The following is a 20,809-nucleotide window of genomic DNA, read 5'->3' as shown; positions in this document are numbered from 1 at the left end:
TATCTGTCATCAAGTTCACCAATTTATTTTCTTTGACTGCTATTATTGAAGCAACCCAGGAATTTCTTATTTCTATTACTATGTATTTCAGTTTTATTTTATCTACTTGGTTCTCATCTATAGCTTCTTTTTTATAACTGTTTTCTATCTTTTTCATTTGTAGCAGAGTTGGTAATTGATTGTTGAAGCATTTCTATGGCAGCAGCTTTAAAATTCTTGTCAGATAATTAGAACAATTGTATCATCTCAGTGTTGGCATCCGTTGATTCTTTTTTCCTATAAGTTATGATTTTCTAAGTTCTTTGTATGACAGGTGATTTTCTATTGTATCTTAGATTTCTTTTTAATTTATGAAGTCAGAGATTCAGAGAAGAATTTAAATATTTTATTTCAGCAGGTACTCCTTATCCTACTTAGTTTGGATAAGCAGGTTTTGTCTACTTTTATGGATTGTGGTTCTAATGAAAGTTTAATTTTTCTAGGGTTTGCATTATGACTTTTTCTAGTTTTTTTCTCTGGTGTTACTGGAGCACCCACCCATCTCTGCTAACAGAAGCCATGGGGGTGGAAGAGCCAGGAAGGACCACAGATGTCTCCCTGTGATAAATGAGTTTTAGGCCTGGCTTCCCTGTTGTGACTGGGCTCCTTTTTATGGTTCAACTTCTAGCCTCAGTGTTTCTATGAGGGGATGAGATGTCTTAGACTTTGATCACTCGTTGTTGTAAGGATCCAAATTCATCCTCCTTACCGGGGATGTAAGGCAATCCTGATGTCAGAGGAATGCCCATCCTTTCCAATGGAGGAGTAAGCCTGTCTGGCTGTGTTTTCTTACTGGGTTGGACCCAGGAAACACTGGACCTGCGTCAACCTTCCTCTCTTGGGCTGGAGGACTCAAGACACTCAGCTTCTTATTGTTCCTTTAGTATTGGAAATAAAACCAGTTTGCTGTCTTTTCTTCTTGTTTCATAGTTTTTTTTTTTTTTATTGTCAGTTGTATTATTCTCGGGGTTTATAACTATTCTTAGAGGAGAGGAAAAAAGATAATTGTGTCTAGACCATCTTTCTGGGCTGGGAAACTTGTCCTGTCTGTATTTGCTGGATATGGCAACTCTAACTAGGTCACAAGTAGTTGGCTTCAGGAATAGTCAACTATAGTACTTGGTCTTCTTGTTTTCTGTGTGTGTGTGTGTGTGTGTATGAATGAAAGCACATAAAGTGGATGTGAAGTGAACCAATAGTAGAGGCCAGACGTCAGCAAATTATGCTCCTCACCAGGAAACAAATTTTACTTTCACCTGTTTTGGTGTGGTCCTCAATCTAGGGTGTGTTTTATGCTTTTTAAATGGCTTAAAAGGAAACATAGAAACTATATGTAGCCAGCAAGGCCTAAACCATTACCTGCACTAGAAAGTTTGCTGATTACAGATCTAGACATGGAAAAACAAAATAAAAAACCCTAAACTTGGATTCAGAGGAGGAGAGTTTGATCTTTATCTTGAAAAATTTAAGCTTTGTGACACTTGGAAAAACACAGTCTCCCTGTGCTACATTTTTCTCTTTTTGAAGTAAAGCTTTAGATAGAATAATTGCTGAAATTCCTCCAGTATGAAATTCTAGATCTGCTTGTCATGAAGCTGTTAGAATTGAGTAGATTTTAGAATGAAGCTTATTCTCTCCCACCATCAACTTTGCATTTAAAAAAACCTCAAATCTACACAAAATTTGAGTGGTACAGGGAATATTTCTGTGTCTTTCACATGCTCAGCAATTGTTAATATTTTGCCACATTTGTTTTATCCTATTCCCTGTGTGCATATGAGCATGTGGATATATATCTACCTATATCGACATGTGATTTTTGCTGAAACATTTGCAGGTACATTATGGTCATCATAATTCTTTGCTCCTTGTACTTTAGTATGTGCCATTGTGGAAAACTTGAGAAGCCTAAGCATCTCTTGAAGGCTTGGTTGTAAGTAAAGAGAAGAAAGAAATGTAAGCACAAGGACCTAAAGAAATAGAAGAAATTCAGAAGGGAATGAATACAAAACAAAATCCAAGGAAACTTTTTGGAATTTAAAGTGGAATCTACATATTGAAATTGGCAAATATCAACCACAGAAGAAAACTGACATACAAGTAACAACTGCTAAAGAAAAATAAAAAAGCTTTAAGACCTCTAGCAAAACTACCAGATTTCTCACTGGCAAGTTACAGAGCAAAACAATAGTGGAGAAACATTTGTTTTTTTTTTTTTTCATCGAGGAAAAAATTTAAATCAAGAATGTCATATCCAGTCAAGCTATCTTTCACACATCAAGACCGTGAAGGAAAATCAGACAAGCGGTTCCAAAGATGTACAAATATAGATCTGTGTATTAGTCATTTTCTTTTTCATTTTACAGTTTTTGTGGCAAAAATTTTAAGAGTCATGGATAGTAAGAGAAAATATTATTATTCATTGAGTATTTCTTATGAGCTGGATGTACATAACAATTTTGAATTAGGTCAAATTACTTTTGTTTTACAATGAAGAAACTGCTGCTTAGAAAAAACTGTGTGGCCGATATTACTCAGTGTGTGTAGAAAGCAGTATTCAAACTCAAACCCTATTTTATTTGACTTTAAAACTTTCAACTTTCTTTGCTATCAAGCTTGTGATAGATACTCCATATTCATTGTCTGCTACAAAGATACAAGCATAGTTTTGTGTTGTTGCTTTTAATTAACAGTGAGAAATGATCCTCTTACTACTCTATTTAATACTTTTTTCTGACTTTGTAGAGCTATTCATAATCCTGTTCAGCTGACAAGTAGTTCTACTATTTTTGCAGTAGCTTGAGCTCAGAGCACTATAAAGAACATACTGATTTAATTAAAGTTTCAAAGACAATCAATTTGAAAATACGATGCTTTTTACATGTTCAAATTTGCTCCCTCCGAACCGATCATGTCTGATAATAAAGACAAGTACTGAAAATCGTAAAACTTAGCTTTCATTCATTGCATGTTTTTGAATACATGTAAAATAAGCAACTCTTCTAATATAAGTACTACCCCAAAGAGGAAATTAGTAGAGCATATTAGATTACAAATTTTAATAAACTGGTATTAGCATTATCGCTTTTGAGCAGAGGACAGCGAGATCATTTGGTGTTATTTCTGAGATGCTGTAGTGTCTTATCAGCTTCTATGACAAACCACTCTCTGTATCTGCTGCCCATGCTAATTAGTTTATAGCCCACCAACCATGTGTCTACACAAAAGACAACAGAGCTATTCAAAATGCTTTTCTTGCTCATAAAAGTCAGATACAAGTAATTCTCATTCAATGTAGTTACTAATGCAGGGAAACATAATGATGTCTGGCTACCAGAAGACAAGGGAAATATATTACCTAATTAAATCTCACACATTATTGGAAACTCTGTGTTTATCTTTGTGTCTATCTTCAGAGTTTCCAGAATGCAGCCTTACCTTACTAGTCAAATCAATGGGGGAAGAAATCCCTGAGAAGCAGAATTACAATACTTGAAAATGTTCCAGCCAGCTGCAGTCTTTGCACCCATGACATAGCCAAGGGTAATCAAAGTGTAGTTGTAGTTAAACAATCCTTTCCATTGCTTTGGATGAAGAACAGATCCACTTCAATTTATAAATGACTCTTGGTAGCTCCTGAAATAAAGGAAAGGATTTTTGATGATGTGGTACTACATTTAATCCTTTCATTGGAATTATACTACACATTGTATCACTTACTCCTTTGATTTTGCTAAAACATCAAATTCACTTTGTTTTTTTAAGTTTTTTATTAACTTTCTTAAGATGGAGCAATTTGAGGGAATTATAATGCCAATTTTATAGTTTTGTTTTTTAAGAGCATAAGGAAATAATGCAGGGCAAGTGTGCAGACAGGGTCTGGAAGGTTGTAGACACTAACTGAGCCTTTTGTGTTTCCCTCTGAGAAATGGGATGCCATTACCTAGAGCTGTTTTTAAAATAAAAAACAATACAATGAGCTAGTAATATTCCAAAGTAATCCAAATTTCATGTATAGTGTCTATTAGAGTACTGTCACATTTTTAGTTAAAATAGAAAAAATATAGAAATGATTTAGGGAAGAAAATCCTGATGGACTAGACACTAACTTTCAACCATTTCTTTAGTAAAATTTCTAAATTTGTTTATTAAAAAGTAAAAAACTGATGAAATTGTTACTTAATATATACTGAATCGATCTTCTGTATATAAAGATAATTGAAAATGAATCTTGATGTGAATGGAATGGGAGAGGGAGCGGGAGATGGGAGGGGTGCAAGTGGGAGTGAAATTATGGGGGGGGGGGAGCCATTGTAATCCATAAACTGTACTTTGTAAATTTATATTTACTAAATAAAAAAATTAAAAATTAAAAAAATAATATTGTTAAAATTACTTACTCATCATAGTTTGCTTCCTCTGAAATAACTGGCAAAAAGTAGTGAATAGCCAGCAAAAGCAGTCATGCCAAAACCATTTCGATAAAAAGGATACATAATCTCATAGGATGGAAATTTCTAGACTACTTTAGGGGGTTGGATGAACTATTTCACCTCATTATGGTATAGCTCTACTTGGTACAATAGCAAGGTAATTGATAGCATCCTTTCTAATCACAGAATTTGCACCTTGCCATGGTACCATTCTATAAGCAATAAATAACACAGCTATGGAGTAGCTTGTTACAGTGTACCTAGACAGATTCTTAGAATGTTTAACATCTGTTGTTGTTGCTGTTGTTGTTTTTTACTAAGTATAGAGTTAATTACTCTTACTTTTCCTTCTAGAATTGGCTGCTACCATTTCAATTTAGTTCCCTAGTGATATAAGGTAAATCTGCAGTGGGTCACCCCATTACCAAAACAGAATTAACCAGAGTTGACTCAATTCTCAGACTCCAAACAGAGTCCAACATGGGCAAATTATCATTTTCTATCACTGTGACTGTAGCTTCATAATGTGAAATTAAAAACTGAACAAGTCATGGAATATAAACTCAATACCTTTTTTGCCATGGGTTTACTTGATTATTTTAAACAAGAATGCTGAAGTATCAAAATCTTATGGGTATTAGTGATTCTTCCCTTCAAACTGGGAGGAATTTTGTGTTGGGAAAGGAGATAAAAAAGGATGTAATAGGAGCTATCTTAATTCTGTGTAGTCAACAAGATATTAATATTCACTCCACAGAAAGTAAGAGTAAATACTTATAAATTGGATGTTTTACGTATACATTACCAAGCAAGTGATAAGATTGAGTATCTCACTGTAAGTCAAGTAGAAATTTTGGTAGCTAGCCTATCACTATGGCCATAGACAAATTGTATAAATCTACAGTTCACAAAAATGAACTAGAAAACCTTTCAAAGCTTCTATGTATTATATCATTTCTTCCCCAAATGTGGAGGAAGTGTCAGATAAAGGTGGGAATATACCAAAATGAGAGGAGGATGGTTGGGCATGGAAATGGAAAAGGAGTTTCATAAGCAGACTTAATTAAAAAATGCATTGAGGCTGGTGCTTTGGCGCAGTGGGTTAACGCGCTGGCGTTAACGCTGGCATCCCATGTGGGTGCCGGTTCGAGACCCGGCTGCTTCTCTTTTGATCCAGCTCTCTGCTACGGCCTGGCAATGCAGTGGAAGATGGCCCAAGTCCTTGGGCCCCTGCACCCGCATGGGAGACCTGGAGTAAGCTCCTGGCTCCTGGCTTCAGATCGGCACAGCTCTGGCCGTTGCAGCTAATTGGGGTGTGAACCATCGGATGGAAGACCCATCTCTCTCTCTGCCTCTCCTCTCTCTGTGTAACTCTGACTTTCAAATAAATAAATAAAATCTTAAAAAAATGCATTGAATGTCCTCTTAAGAGCACTGTGCTATGTCCTCACAGTTTATAGGAAGCAGTAGAGACTATCTTTCCAGTGTTTCTAGCTTTTTGTGAAAAACTACTTTTATGCAACATTATATGGATTTTTTTAAAAAAGATACTCTCATATTAACACAAAACTTAACAAACACATTCATGAAATTATGGTGAAGGGGAAATTATACCATTTCCTTTTTAAAATTCAGATCAATTGTAGGAAGTTTTTAAAAGAGCATTGAGGAGACATTTAGATATGGAATCACTCATTCTTCATCTGATACCCATTTTTGCACCCAGACAACCCTAGCAATTCAGAATGCGATTTTTAAACATTTTCTGGCCTTGTGCTTGCTTATTTTTCTATGTTTGGCTTTTGAATATGTTAGTGGAGATTGACTTTAAGGAATCCTGGTCTTTGTTGCTGTTTGCAATGTTTGAGAAAATGACTAGAGGAGCTTTAATGTGGTCTTGTTCATAAGTCTGAATCAGGTAAAAGATTGAAACAATACCTGAAGCACAGTTCTCTGTTGGGTTTCTGTCCATTGAATTTTAATTCTATAGTTAGATTCTTGTTCAAACAGAAGGTAAGTAAGTAAATAAATTCCACTGATTTCAGCAGGTTGTCACTGGGGATGCATTCTTTGTAAGCCAAAATATGATCAGTGTTTTACAGGATTGTGTTAGAGACTCCAGGCCCCCTTGATTCTTCTTCCAAGACTAGCACCACCTGTTTACCACACAAAGGCTCTGAACATTAGTAGGGGATGCAGATAGCTTCAACAATCAGTTGGTAAGGATATGATTTGTCACAATGTGCCTTTCAGGCCTCTGAGACATTTTACTCAATGCCACTGGTTTCCACCATCTCCGCGCCAATTTTTTCTTCCACTTTGAGGACAAAATAGTAGATAATAGGATTACAATGTAGGTAATGGAATGTGAACACTAATGCAGTCCTTTGTCTGCAAGTGCCCACATTTTCTGCCTCTCAAGTGTGGAGGAATTTGTGAAATGACTTCACTTACTCCTCAGCTGGTTGGAGAGGAAAGGAGTGTGGCACTAACAGCTGTCAAGAAAATTACAGGTGCCAGCAATTATTGGGGTTGGTGGCATTAAGAAGAAACAATTATTCACATCTTCAGTCTAATTTAATGATACCCTCAGGTTTATGGCTTCTTGCCAGGCTAAATTTTCTAAGTTGTAAAAATGGAGGCACCTGGATTTTAAGAGTTAAGACATTCTTGTTTTAAATTTGATGACTAGGAAGTGCAGAAAGAATGTAAAATAAACAATGACTTTCTTGGAATAATGTTTCATAAATTTTACTATAAAAGTTTAATTTTAAAAATAGTAATATGTCATGTTTATAGGCTTCATTATTTTGTACTGTTAAAATTTAGCTTATATATTCAAGATTTGTTTATTCAAAATGCTCACAAATATTTACTGAGTTTCTCCTCTCAGATGTCATAGATATGACTATGAATAGAAGAAATTATGACTCCTTCTCTCATGGAACTTATAGTCTAGAAACGACTGAATCTACAAAGCAATGAATGATGCACGTGTGATAAGAGCCATGAAGATGTCATGGGATCAGGGAATTGGGGACATAATTTAGTTTTAGCAGGAATTACAAGGGAAATGTTCCCTGAAGAAGTGGCTTTTAAAATGCAAATTAAGAAATGTGTTGGTGAGAGTGATATAGAGTATTTCCAACATAGGCGTACTGTGTACAGAGACACTGGAGACACATAGGAGAAAATGAAAGGAGAGTTTGGAGTAAGTCAAACGAGGGAGGGGAAGGTTGGCTTAACAGGAAGCTAGAAGAGGTCAGAGGCCAGTTTGCCAAGGATTCTTTTGATAACTAATGACTACAAATTTGATACTAAGGACTTATCGGATACCACTTGCTACGCCATCGGTTGGGGCAATTGTGAGATTATGTCCATTTTTTTTCTTTTCTGCATACTTTATTTGTTACAAATACAGAATCTTTAACTATAGACTGTAAAACTCCATTTGCAAAACTCTGCTGTTGTGAAGAGTGCACTACGGGGGGAAGGGATCTTTAACTTTTTTCTCTAAGAGTTTTTCTGTCAGTTTTGCTAGAGTTAGTGGAAAATATGGCCTCCATCACTTTACAGACCTGTCTGAAGCTTCCGGCTGTATTCACAGTGCTCTTTTTAAGCAGTCTGCTCACCTCAAAGTTGATAAGCCTCTGAGCTTCAGCCTACAGGCAATGAAGTCAACAGCCAGTCTGGGCTCAGCTTTTGAACGGTTTTCAGGAAGTTTCGTTTCTGAATGTGTACTGCACTTAACGAATTTGTTCGAACTGCCCATGCAGCTCTGTGCTTATTAAAGTGCACTCTTCTTTTAAAAAATAAGTGAGAAGAATAATCTTTACTCTTTAACAAGGTACTTAAGAAAGTGACCGTTCTGGTTGCTCAGCAGATATTCATGAATGGATACTATTACGAGAAGTTTTAGTGTTTTATTTGTAGACATTTACAGGGTTCGTGTGGAGTGGACCTTCGAAATTAAAGGCGTGGCTTCCCTTCAAGCAGAAATCAGTTCTACAAATTCATACCTAGGAATTCACAGCGAACAGAACAAAAGGTGTATTATCTCTCTATATAAAACCATAGGCAGATGGACTTAAAAATGTTTATAAAAACATTTTCATGAAAGTCTGAAAGGAAAAATAAATCTATACTAAGACACTGCTCTAGAACTTCAGAGAAAAGAAGCCCCAATACAGCATTAAGCTTGGTTCCTTTTCAAATACTGATGTCATTGAAAAATGCACTTGTCTGCTGCCAAAATATGCCAAACCATGAATACTTTGTAAGTGTGTCCATACTGATTTAATGGCAGTTTCCAGAATCTTAGCTCAATCTAACGACATAGAGGCTAGCTAACATTTATGGCTAACATCTTATTGGTTTAAAATATAACTTCCAAATTCTTAGTAATATAATCAATTTTTCATTTGTCTTGGGGCTCTCCTATGTCTCTGTCTCTGAAAAAGGAATTTAGATGGGGAAGAAACAGGCCAGGGCCATGGCTCACTAGGCTAATCCTCTGCCTGCTGCACTGGCACTTCGGGTTCTAGTCCCGGTTGGGGAGCCAGGCTCTGTCCCGGTTGCTCCTCTTCCAGTCCAGCTCTCTGCTGTGGCCCGGGAGTGCAGTGGAGGATGGCCCAGGTCCTTGGGCCCTGCATCTGCAAGGGAGACCAGGAGGAATTGGCGTAGCAGCCAGTGGTGAAATATCAATTCCCTTGAATCTGTTCTTGAAGAAAAGCTTCAGCTTTTAATCAAGCTCTGCTCTCCTTTTATTGTAGGTCCTACAGAGTACTGAAACTACTACCACTGCATCTGCTGTTGTTGTTTTTTTTGTTTGTTTGTTTTTTGACAGGCAGAGTGGACAGTGAGAGAGAAAGACAGAGAGAAAGGTCTTCCTTTGCCATTGGTTCACCCTCCAATGGCCGCCACGGCTGGCGTGCTGCGGCCGGTGCACCGCGCTGATCTGATGGCAGGAGCCAGGTACTTATCTTGGTCTCCCATGGGGTGCAGGGCCCAAGTACCTGGGCCATCCTCCACTGCACTCCCTGGCCACAGCAGAGAGTTGGCCTGGAAGAGGGGCAACCGGGACAGAATCCGGTGCCCCGACCAGGACTAGAACCCGGTGTGCTGGGGCCGCAAGGCAGAGGATTAGCCTAGTGAGCCGCGGCGCCGGCCCTGCTGTTGTTTTAACATGGTTCTACTTATTCCAATTGGAAGGTTTAATCTAATAAGCAGGAGTAAGATTTTCAAATTAAAGTAAAATTGTAGTGATGGCATATTACCAATTTCAATAGGAAATATAAAATACATTTATATATAAAAGCCTAAATTGGATTCAGGTCCATATTTCAGTTGGGAATCAGTAGGTTAGTAAGTATTAATGATATAATTTTATTTTTTTTCATTTTCTAAATTTTTCAGTACTGTCAATCAGGCTACATTTGTTCAAGTAAGAGTCTGTTAAATCCATCTGAAAACAAGCTAGGCTTTCTACTGAGGGTTGGGAAAGCTGATTTTAAACAGAAAAGTCAGATATATTCACAGAACTCACCATTTCAACCCTCTGGTCATCTTTTGAAAGCTTTGGGGGCTGCCAGCTGGCTGAAAACCGCTGACTGTCTAAGTTAAAAACAAAGGAAACGAAGTTACAGCTTACCATTTCTGCTTACCTCTGGAATCCCAAACAGGGCATATGACATGAACATTTTTCTTTTTTGTCTTTATTTTCTTAATGTAAATGTAGTTCTTTTTTTCATTTTTCTTTTCTGCAAACTATCTTCTCCATCCCCAGTCCCACCCACACATCTCTTATTCAGTATATTAAATGGGAGTTAGAACTCTTCAGGAAGACAGCTAATCATCTTTCAAGGAATTCATCACCTTAAAAAGGAAACAGATAGGAAAACTTCCTATTGTAATAAAATAATTAAACATTTCGATTTGAATAAAAGCATTAACCAAATGCTTTCAAAAATCAGGCAAGAAGCCTAAAAGAGGACCTTTAATATAGCCTTTGAGTTTTGTCCAAGGGCAGAATTGTATTCAACTCAAATCTTTAAGAACTTAGAGGAGTTGGCTAAATGCTCGTGGAATCGGGAGAGCCTTCCAAACAATGGAATCATGTTTGAAGAAAATTGCCTATAGAGTAGAATAGTTGGAGAGAAGGGTATCGGGAGGAGTGAAGCAAAAAATGCATCTGGAAAAATTTATGTAACATCTTTGTCCAGATAAGGGATGAATATTATGAGTGGATTTACATGCTGTATCTCCCTCTACATTTCAGTGAATATTCATCAGAAAAAATTCTAAACTTTGCCTTTATACAGAAAAGCATCTATTAAATGGGCCAGTTCTAAGTAATAAAAGGTACTGTCTTAACCATTTCTGTCACTCTTTACAAGTCTGTAAGAATTTATACCTATTCAACAAAATGTTAATCTATACTTCAGGTAAAAGAACAAAGGAATATATAACTTAAAGTGCTTTCTTTTTCATTTTGGATTTGAGTTCTGCACCAACCTGAAATAAATTTTCAAAAAAGACATCAAATACTCAACATCGAGGAAGAAAAAGTCCCTATTTATCATGTTCATGCAATAACAGTGAGTGATGTATTGTGATTACAACATTTTTTTTAATTGGCAGGCTTCTGGGATGCCATGGGAATTGGTGACAAGATGATGGATCAGTTTCTCCATATTGGCTGGTTGATCCAACAAACTGAAAGCACATATTGACATTTGTCATTCAGCATTGGAACCCTACAGACTCCTCTGCTGATTAGTAAAACACTTCACCTCCCTTTAATTAATGTTTTAAGAGGAGAGCTTCACAAAGATGCTCAAGGGAGCAAAGTTTTACAATATAAGGGAAAATAGGGGTTATATAGTACCAATTGAATAGAAGAAGTGAGCATGGGGGAAAAAGAAGAAATCAATGATAATATTTGAATAGCTTAACCCTGTTGGCCCTTGCATGTTAATAGATAATTTATGCATCACTTTGCCAGTGAGAAGAAATTAGTATGATTAGCATTTTCTGTTTATTGACTGCTCATCACAAATTGGAAAAATGTTTACAAGTATTTTTGTTTGTTACCTTGAACAATCATTGACAAGATAGGGCAGGACAAGAATTCATTCTCCCATAGAAACTCAAAAGAATTTTTTCCTAAAATCATATAAATGAACAGAAATATATTTCTCACTGTGCTTGAAGAAAAAGGAAAGTATTTTATTTCCAGAGAAAAGCCTTTTAAAATAGGTGGTTAGGAAGGAGCTTTGAAGTTTGACATGAGTCTAATCTTATTCTTTAGTTAATAGCTAAGGATTTTCAAAGAGTTCTTATGATGTTGGCAGAAAATGTTCACCCTTTCTGTGGCTCCCCCAACCCTAATCATTTTGAAGTTTCCTTTACCATACAACTTCAATAATGCTATGTTTTGGAAAAGAGTTGTAAGCTAATACTATAATAAAGAGTGAAGCAGAGATGCTTAGGGAAGTTTACATCTCTAAGTACTTTAAAATTTCACAGATATAGGTTAGGTACTACTTAAGAAAAATGAATATTGGGGTCTAAGTCTTAGGAATAACACATCCACAAAGCTCCTTTTACAACCGTGGGAGTAGAGAACAAATGCAAGATTTCAGACCTGGGATGGATTTCTAATTGTACTGCTTTGGTTCTTGGCAAACTGAAGAAAATCTGGACTTCAGAGGCAGATTTTTATTTGAATCGCAGAGCCTCTAATTTACAGTGAGAAATCTTGAGCAAGACTTAGAAAATTGAAGCACCCTACAATTTGTGAAGTTTAAAAACTCTTATCTTTCTGCGTGCTTACCTATTTGCTGTGGTTTGAATATGTCCTCCAAGACTGACATGCTGGGAATCTAATCCTCAATACAGTCTTGAGGATGTGATTAGGTCTGCTTTCCCTCATGAATGGATTCATGTCATCTTAGGAGTGGGTTTTCTTGAGTTAACAAAATCAACTTTATTCTCCTCGTTTTTGCACACATGCATGATATTTTGCCCGTGTGCCTTCTGCCATTGGATGACACAATGTTTTCTCACCAGATGCTGCTGGCCTCTTAATCTTGAATTTCTCAGTCTCTAGAACTGTAAGTAATAAATCTCTATTCTTTATAAATTACCCAATCTCTGATAGTCTGTGATAGCAGAATGGATTGCTCTAAGACACTCCCCCCTCAGCCTAGAGTAGATTCTGTCCCCTTTTTTCCTATCCCAGTGGCTTCCAAACCATCATAGAGGTTATTTTAATGGAAATGACAATGTAGAGAAGGATCAGAACATTTCCTATTGTTATTAATTATGCCTCTAAGTTTCAAGGAATCACACTTAAGTCCTGAATTTTTATTGAAATGACAACTGGATTATAAATTTGAAAGTCACATTGTTCATCAATCAATAGTGAACATTACATGATTGAACAAAGTGATACGTATTGGGAAAATATTTAGGAGGAGTTTTACAGAATAACATATTTACATTTCCTTAGGAAAGAAACTAAATGTCCCCTCTACTTCTTGAATATGCACTTCTAAAATCTATTCTTGATCATAAGAATTAATTCAAGTGTTTGACATTCTCTGAGGTTAAAGAGGTGAGTGACAAAATCAAAATTATGTTTCAAAAACAGTTTGGAAAGAAAAATCAATATGTACAAAGATTTACATATATATTTCAAGCAGCTTGAAAAGGGATCTAAAATCAATTGTATATATCACATGTAAATTTAATTTTAATTGTATCAAGTAATACATGATACATATTTTTAAAAAATTAAGTAATACTATAATGTTTATAATTAAAATCTTCAAAAATAAAGCCATTTTAAGAGCATTACTTATAACCTTTTTATTTCCCCCTGTATTTATTTATGTCTATGTTACAAAATAATATCATGATAGTGATATTTCTTGTTTCAATTGTAGCCATTACTTACTGATTTTCTATTAAATAAGATGAGAATTTAGAGCTTTTACTGAACTTACACATATTTATGCACTTTCCTTTTTCTTACCCTAACAAAGCGAATGTACCACCAGTTTTTGGATAAATTATTATTCACTATTTGCCTTATTACTACTATGGACGTTTTATACAAAAGGAAGCCATATATGATAATTATAATGTGTTTCTTGAACAATATTTTTCTTTTTAGAATTTTTATTAGAATAAAGAGAACAAATTTCATGCTGTCACTGTTATAACTACTGTATATGAACACACACACACACAAAGATGCAAACATGAATTTTTTTTTTTTTGACAAGCAGAGTTAGACAGTGAGAGAGAGACAGAGAGAAAGGTCTTCCTTCCAGTGGTTCACCCCCCAAATGGCAGCTACAGCTGGAGTGCTGCATCGACCTGAAGCCAGGAGCCATGTGCTTCCTCCTGGTCTCCCATGCGGGTGCAGGGTCCCAAGAACTTGGGTCATCCTCCACTGCCCTCCTGGGCCACAGCAGAGAGCTGGACTGGAAGAGGGGCAACCGGGACAGAATCCGGTGCCCCAATCGGGACTAGAACCTGGGGTGCCGGCGCTGCAGGTGGAAGGTTAGCCTAGTGATCTGCGTCGCCGGCCACAAACATGAATTTTCTATATACAGTCAATGATTATTCAGGCAGTTCTACTTGCTACCTGTCTTTGAAGTTACATGTTAAATGAATTAAATTATTTTTTATTCATATAAGAGTTTACAGGTGTGAATTTAGAGAATAATCATGCTATCTTAAAGGCTATTTGAAAGTATTTCTTATATTTAATTTCATATTTCACCGTGGAGAAATTAGATTCAATGTTGGATATTGTTCAAAGTCCCCTCAGTCTTGGCAAATTTTTATTTTGTTCTTTGAGGTAAAAAATTATTGAGGTTCTCTTTTCAGTATTTGTAGAAGTTATGGAAAGTCATCTTCCACACTGTTTTCTAGTAATCCACCCCTTGAAATCAGATGTCCACCCTTAAATTCCTATTTTATAGAAATTTAATAATTGCTACTAACATTTTACATTTTGTTGTTTGAATGTAGCCTGTTTGTTTTTCACTGTATCTATTATTTATATGTGTGGTTGTCATAGCATTTTGCTCATAGTTATAAATATTGCCTCATGAAATCATACCATGTTAATGACAATTTACCCTTCTTTTCCCATGTTATGATCATTGTCATGAATCCCTCACTTTGTGATATTAATACCTCTGTCTCCAAGGAAAAATGTATATAGGTGTATGTGTGTGTATAATGTCTATATTTGAAGTAATGTGGCCAAATGTTAAAAATTATTACATTTTAAAATTAAAAACCCATAATTTTTAAAATGTTGTAAGCATAAGAAAAATGCTGATTTCACCTAAGGCCTCTCTTCTTGGCCTGCAAATTTATCGCTATCCTCCCATGATATTTACTTCTTTTTTTTTAAGATTCATTTAATTATTTGAAAGTCAGAGTTACAGAGAGAGAAGGAAAGACAGAGAGAGAAAGAGAGGGAGAGATATATCCTCCATCTATTGGTTCACTACCCAGATGGCTGCAACCACTGGGGCTGGGCCAGGCCAAAGCTAGGAGCCAGAAGCCTCTTCTGGTCTCCATCATGGACTTGGGCCATCTTTAGTTGCTTTTCCTGGGCCGTTAGCAGGGAGCTGGATTGGAAGTGGAGCAGCTGGGACTTTAACCAACATGCTCATGAGATACTGGCATCACAGGCGGTTGTTTACCTGCTATACCACAACACTGGCCCAGTCCCATAACATTAACTTCGTGTACATGCAGACCTGATGTCTCTTCCTCTTCTTATAAGGATATCAATCATATTGGATTAGGGTGCTACATTTGACCTCATTTAAACTTAACTTTTTTCAAGATTATTTTCTCCAGATATGATTACATTCAGAGGTACTAAGGCTTTACCACATGAAATTTGAAGGACCTCAATTCTGCCCATAAAAGTCCTATTGTATAAATATGTTTCATGAAGGAGTTAAATGCTGATGCTAGGATACCAATCCAGAGAATTGGCAGTCATTCAGAATGAAAAACTCTTTCAAAGCTTCACATATATAATCTAATTTAATACTCACAATAAATCTGTGAGGTAGGCACTTTTACAAACATCTCAATTTGTTGCTAAAGCAGAGGGTTTAGGTACTCACCAAAGATCAAACAAAAGATGAAGGAACCAGGATTCAGATCCTGGTAGCCTGACTCCGGCATTCGCCCTCTAATCCCAGATCTAAGCTCAAGAAACTGACATGTGTTTTTTGACTACACAAGCTGTTTTGCTATGAATTTTTATTGTGCAGGTCAGAATGCTTGTTCAAAGAGCATTGGCTGGAGGTTCTTCTTCACCTGAGCCCAGGATTTTTTTTTTTTTATGTGACCTTGAAGGTAAGCTTAATCGAGGAGCATAGCTCTGCATGAAAGATATTTTACATCATGCAAAAAAAACCTCACATTGCATTGGCAATGGGAGAAGAGTTAAAGCAAGTTTTTTTCATCATTAAAGAAAGTGAAATATGTGCCTGAGAATACCAGCTCGGAAGCAGATCAAGGACGAATGCTTTTAGCACAGAGGTAACTAGTTTCTTCCTTACTCCTGCTGCTCCATTTGGTTTGTAGGTTCAATAATATTCCTGCCATAAAACCACAAAGAGTTCAGCAAGGAGTGGTGTTAAGGTATGTGTCTTGGGAGAAAAGATCTGAGAGAATTAATTTGTTGTTTAGAGGTAAAGATCAGTTCCTGTAGGTTAGCTCTTCTATTTGGAGCTTGAAGGGAGAAGTGATTAACATTTCTTTCTGTTCTAGCAGGTTGCGGAATAAGACTCAGGAAGTAAACAGGAGGAAGTATCTGGCTTCTTGCAGAGAGAAATCAAAATCAAATGGGAGCTAATCAGAGTCCACTAAAGACAACCCAGGCATTATTTTGGTTTAAGCAAGCAAAAGGCAACTCTACTGAATTGTCTGGCTCATTTGTAAAGAAAGGTCCTTATGAAATGGTGAGTAGTGTGAGTATTTTCACATATATGTATTTTAAGTGTTGTAGTTTATGAATGTATATTATTTGCAAGAGAGTTTGAAAGGAAGCATATAATAAAAATATGTAAATCCTTCATCTCCTGTCATGCCACTTTTATTCACAGAGGACTCATAATGATCAAACTCATGTATAATTTTCCAATTGTTTTTCCTGTATGTATATGTAAGTACACTTTTTAAATATTAATAAGACCATAGTCTACATATTGTTCCACAACTATCTTTTTATAAGAAATTTTCAGAAGACTTCTTGGAACTATTTTTCTAGCATTCCTTAATGTGAATTGAGGCTAATTTTTTTTAACATTTCCCTATTGCTGAACATTAAGTCATTTCTTATCCAAAACTTATTTTTCTTACTCAACTATATGTTTCAATGAATATCTACAGAAGGTAAAAGTTCTAGAAGAGCAATTATAGGATTGACAATGTATAGAAATTTAAATTTTGAAATAATTTGCGAAACCATTTTCTGAAAAGGCCAATAAAGCCAGCACAGTGTTTATGGGGGTAGACTCTGGAACCAGCCTGCCTGGGTTCTAGCTGTATAACTTTGTGACTTCTAAGAATGTGTTTTTTTTTTTGTTTTGTTTTGTTTTTTGTTTTTTTTTTTTTTTTTACAGGCAGAGTGGACAGTGAGAGAGAGAGAGACAGAGAGAAAGGTCTTTCTTTTGCCGTTGGTTCACCCTCCAATGCCCACTGCGGGTATTGGAGCGTGCTGCGGCCAGCACACCGCGCTGATCCGAAGGCAGGAGCCAGGTGCTTCTCCTGGTCTCCCATGTGGGTGCAGGGCCCAAGGACCTGGGCCATCCTCCACTGCACTCCCTGGCCACAGCAGAGAGCTGGCCTGGAAGAGGGGCAACCAGGACAGAATCCAGCACCCCGACCAGGACTAGAACCCGGTGTGCGGGCGCCGCAAGGCGGGGGATTAGCCTATTGAGCCACGGTGCCGGCCCTAAGAATGTTTTCTTTGGTGATATTTATCCTCTGTTTCAGTTTTCCTACCTATAAAATGTGGTTACCAGAAACATGGCCTGTTATACTGTTATGGATATGTGTAATATACTGGTATTAAAAGTTAGTTTTTGGATTGAAACTGGGTAAATTCACATCTCCAGATTGTTTCTTGATGGTGATGTGATTTTGAATGAGTTATTTAATCTCTCTCCTTGATTTGATTTTATTACCTTTGGAATACCAGACCCATTTCCATCACCGAACTGTGTTTTGATACCCATCATGTAATACTCACTAAATCCTTCCGTCCTTTCTAGCCTCTGGCAATCACTATTATAGATTCATATTGAGTAGATATTCATATACATATACATATACATATAGGGATATTTATATATTTAACTTCCACATATGAGAAAACACATGTAATAGCTATGCTCCTGTGTTTGCCTTCTTAAAAAAATTGTTTTGGAAGCTTCTGTTTTCCATACTTATATAGAATATGTTTTATTTTCTTCTAATAATTTTGTTGTTTTGATTATGAAAGAACTTTCATACATATGGAATTCATTTTTACTGGAGTAAGTGATTTATCTGTCATGTCTTTTTTTCTCCAAATAGCTAGCCAATGGTCAGAAACCCATTTATTTAATGACTAATTCTCTTAATTTTTTAAAGATTTATTTATTTATTTGAAAAGCAGAGTTACAAAGATAGAGGGAGAGACTGAGAGTAGGGGGTCTTATATCCACTGGCTGTAACAGCCAGGACAGCACCAGGCCAAAGCCGGGAACCAGGAGCTTCATCTGAGTTTCCTATGTGGGTAGCAGGGGTCTAAGTATTTGCGCCATCTTCCACTGTTTTCCCAGGCACATTGGCAGGGAGTTGAATTGGAAGTGGAACAGCTAGGACTCAAGCTAGCACCCATAAGGGATGCCAGAATTGCAGGTGACATCTTAACCCACTGTGCCACAACTCAGGCCCTTAATTTTCCTTACTGATATATATACACATTTCTTTTCTGTTAAACTACTTGTCTATTCATATAGATCCTACACTGTTTTAGTTTCAGTGATTTTTGTGTTTTAAATAGAGAAAACTTCCCCTATACCAGTTGTAATGATGCTTAACACTTTGTCATTTGAACCAGACTAATTTTTGAATTCCAGATGCAAGGACTTTGTAAGAAAGCACCTAGATTAATTTGATTATGTTATGTTGTTCTTGCTGATGGTAGTGATGCAGAAAGTTGGGAGATAATATCAAGGCTTTGCAGTGACTCCAGTTCCTACCTCTTTCATACTATTCAATTGACCCGAAAAGGGTAGGCCTATGAGACATTTGGTTATTGGTTGATAATTTGAAACAATAAAATATATTAATTTAATATATATTACCATCTTGGAACTCTAATTACGTGATTTCCTTTAATCTTTCTGGCAATGCTATGCAATGGACACCTTCTTTCCTGTATTATAGAAGAGAAATGGAAATTTAGCAGTCAATTAACTTGCTGCAGCTCACAGCTCCCAAGCCCTAGTGTCCAGATTTCAAGTTCAGTACTGTCGAGTCCAGAGCTTTCTAATATGCTTATTATATGCTTTGTTCCCCCACTTTACATCTAGTACTACCATTACAGCTCTATACTTATTTTCTAGGAACACATGAATCCTAAAATACAAATCCTATGCTAGAACCAGAGATGTTAGAAAGGTTATAGATATCATACAATGGCAGTTTTTTTCATTTCATAAAACAGTTTAACATATATGGCAGGAGTGAATCCTATAAAGGACCAGATAGTGACTATTGTAGACTTCATAAAGCATATAGTCTCTGTACAATCAGTTAACATTGTGAAAATAGCTATAGATAATACACAAGTGTGTGGAAGAGAAACCTTGTATTCTAATATATCCCAATAAAACTTTATTTTCAGAATGAGGCAGCGGTCTAGATTTGGCTCCTGCACTCTAGTTTATAAACCTCTAATACATGGGATTTACAGTCCTTTTAGGGTTGCCTACTTTCTTTTCTCCTATGATTCCAGTTAGGATCAATAAACAGTTAAATCCAACCAAAATGTATTAAATATCTACCTTATGCTTTGTTTAAACAAGAATCTGTGTGGAAAAAAATACAATCCCTACTCTAAAAAAGCTCAAGTTCATTTTTCTTGTTCTATTCTCTCCATAGTAAACCTAATTGCTATTAATATAGAGAGGACAGCTTTCGTGTATTTCACAGGTACAGTTCTAAGAGGATATCCAAATTTCTCTTCCTCCTCCTTTCCCTCCCTCCATCGCCTTCCTTCCTTCACTTGATCACATTCTTTTCCTTTACAGTTTAAGTGCAAGACTTTGTTAATTTGTGTTGTTTGGGTGCTTTATCAATAATGATGTTTATTAGATAAAAAGCTGTGTGTGTGCATGACCTTTTGTATACTCTCTTTAAATATTGCAGTTATTTAATAAAATATGAATTAAATAAAATTACATATTTGATGAAGACAAAGTAATTAACTGCATAGATTACATTGCTCTAGTTTTAATCGTGCTTTGTGAATGATGATAAAAAGAACTGAGTTCTTTCTATGCACGAATTCATCCACAATTCAACTTGGTGGTTTGCTATTATCAAAGTCTTTTTAAAAAAGTCTTAGTTAATACATATGTATGATCTCTCCAAGGACAATTTTATTTGATTCATCCTGCTACGAGCTCCTATTGCATATGTAACTTCAATGAGCTCCAGAGGATAATGAGATGGTGTGGTCCATCGGGTAGAGCAATTACTGAGCTGCAAGAACTTGCTAATCCTTTCTGAAGTTCCAGGAAATTTCTTCCTGGATTTATGGCATGAGTGACAGTCTGTACCATTTTCCAAATATTCAAGAGATTGGAATTCCATGGAAATTCTTGGCCATGTTGCTAGGGCCTAGCTCAAAGTGTTAGTAGAATTCCAGAGGCAGTGTGCTGTCAAAGCTGTGTAGAGAATTTTGTCTTTCACATGTCTGTCTGCCAAACTGTTTCTAAAAAGAAAGACAAATAAAAAGCTATCCATTTCTATTTAGTATTTTAGCTCCTTTGATTTTTTGTAAGTCTTTGTAAGATTTAGTCATTTATTTGTAAGGTAGGGTGACAGAGAGGGAGGAAGACACACACACATATACACACAACACACAACACACAAACACAGGAGAGAGAGAGAAGTTGAGGTTCTCTTCTATCTGCTGGGTCACTCCCTAAATGGCCAAATAGCCAGGTCTGTGCCAGGCTGAAGCCAGCATCCAGGAGCTCTATCCTCATCCCCTACTTGAGTGGCAGGGTTCC

Source organism: Oryctolagus cuniculus, chromosome 1 (genome assembly GCF_051225735.1).
Source record: "Oryctolagus cuniculus isolate XC-2025 breed Fujian yellow rabbit chromosome 1, ASM5122573v1, whole genome shotgun sequence".
NCBI lineage: Eukaryota > Metazoa > Chordata > Mammalia > Lagomorpha > Leporidae > Oryctolagus > Oryctolagus cuniculus.
This window is presented reverse-complemented; position numbering follows the sequence as displayed.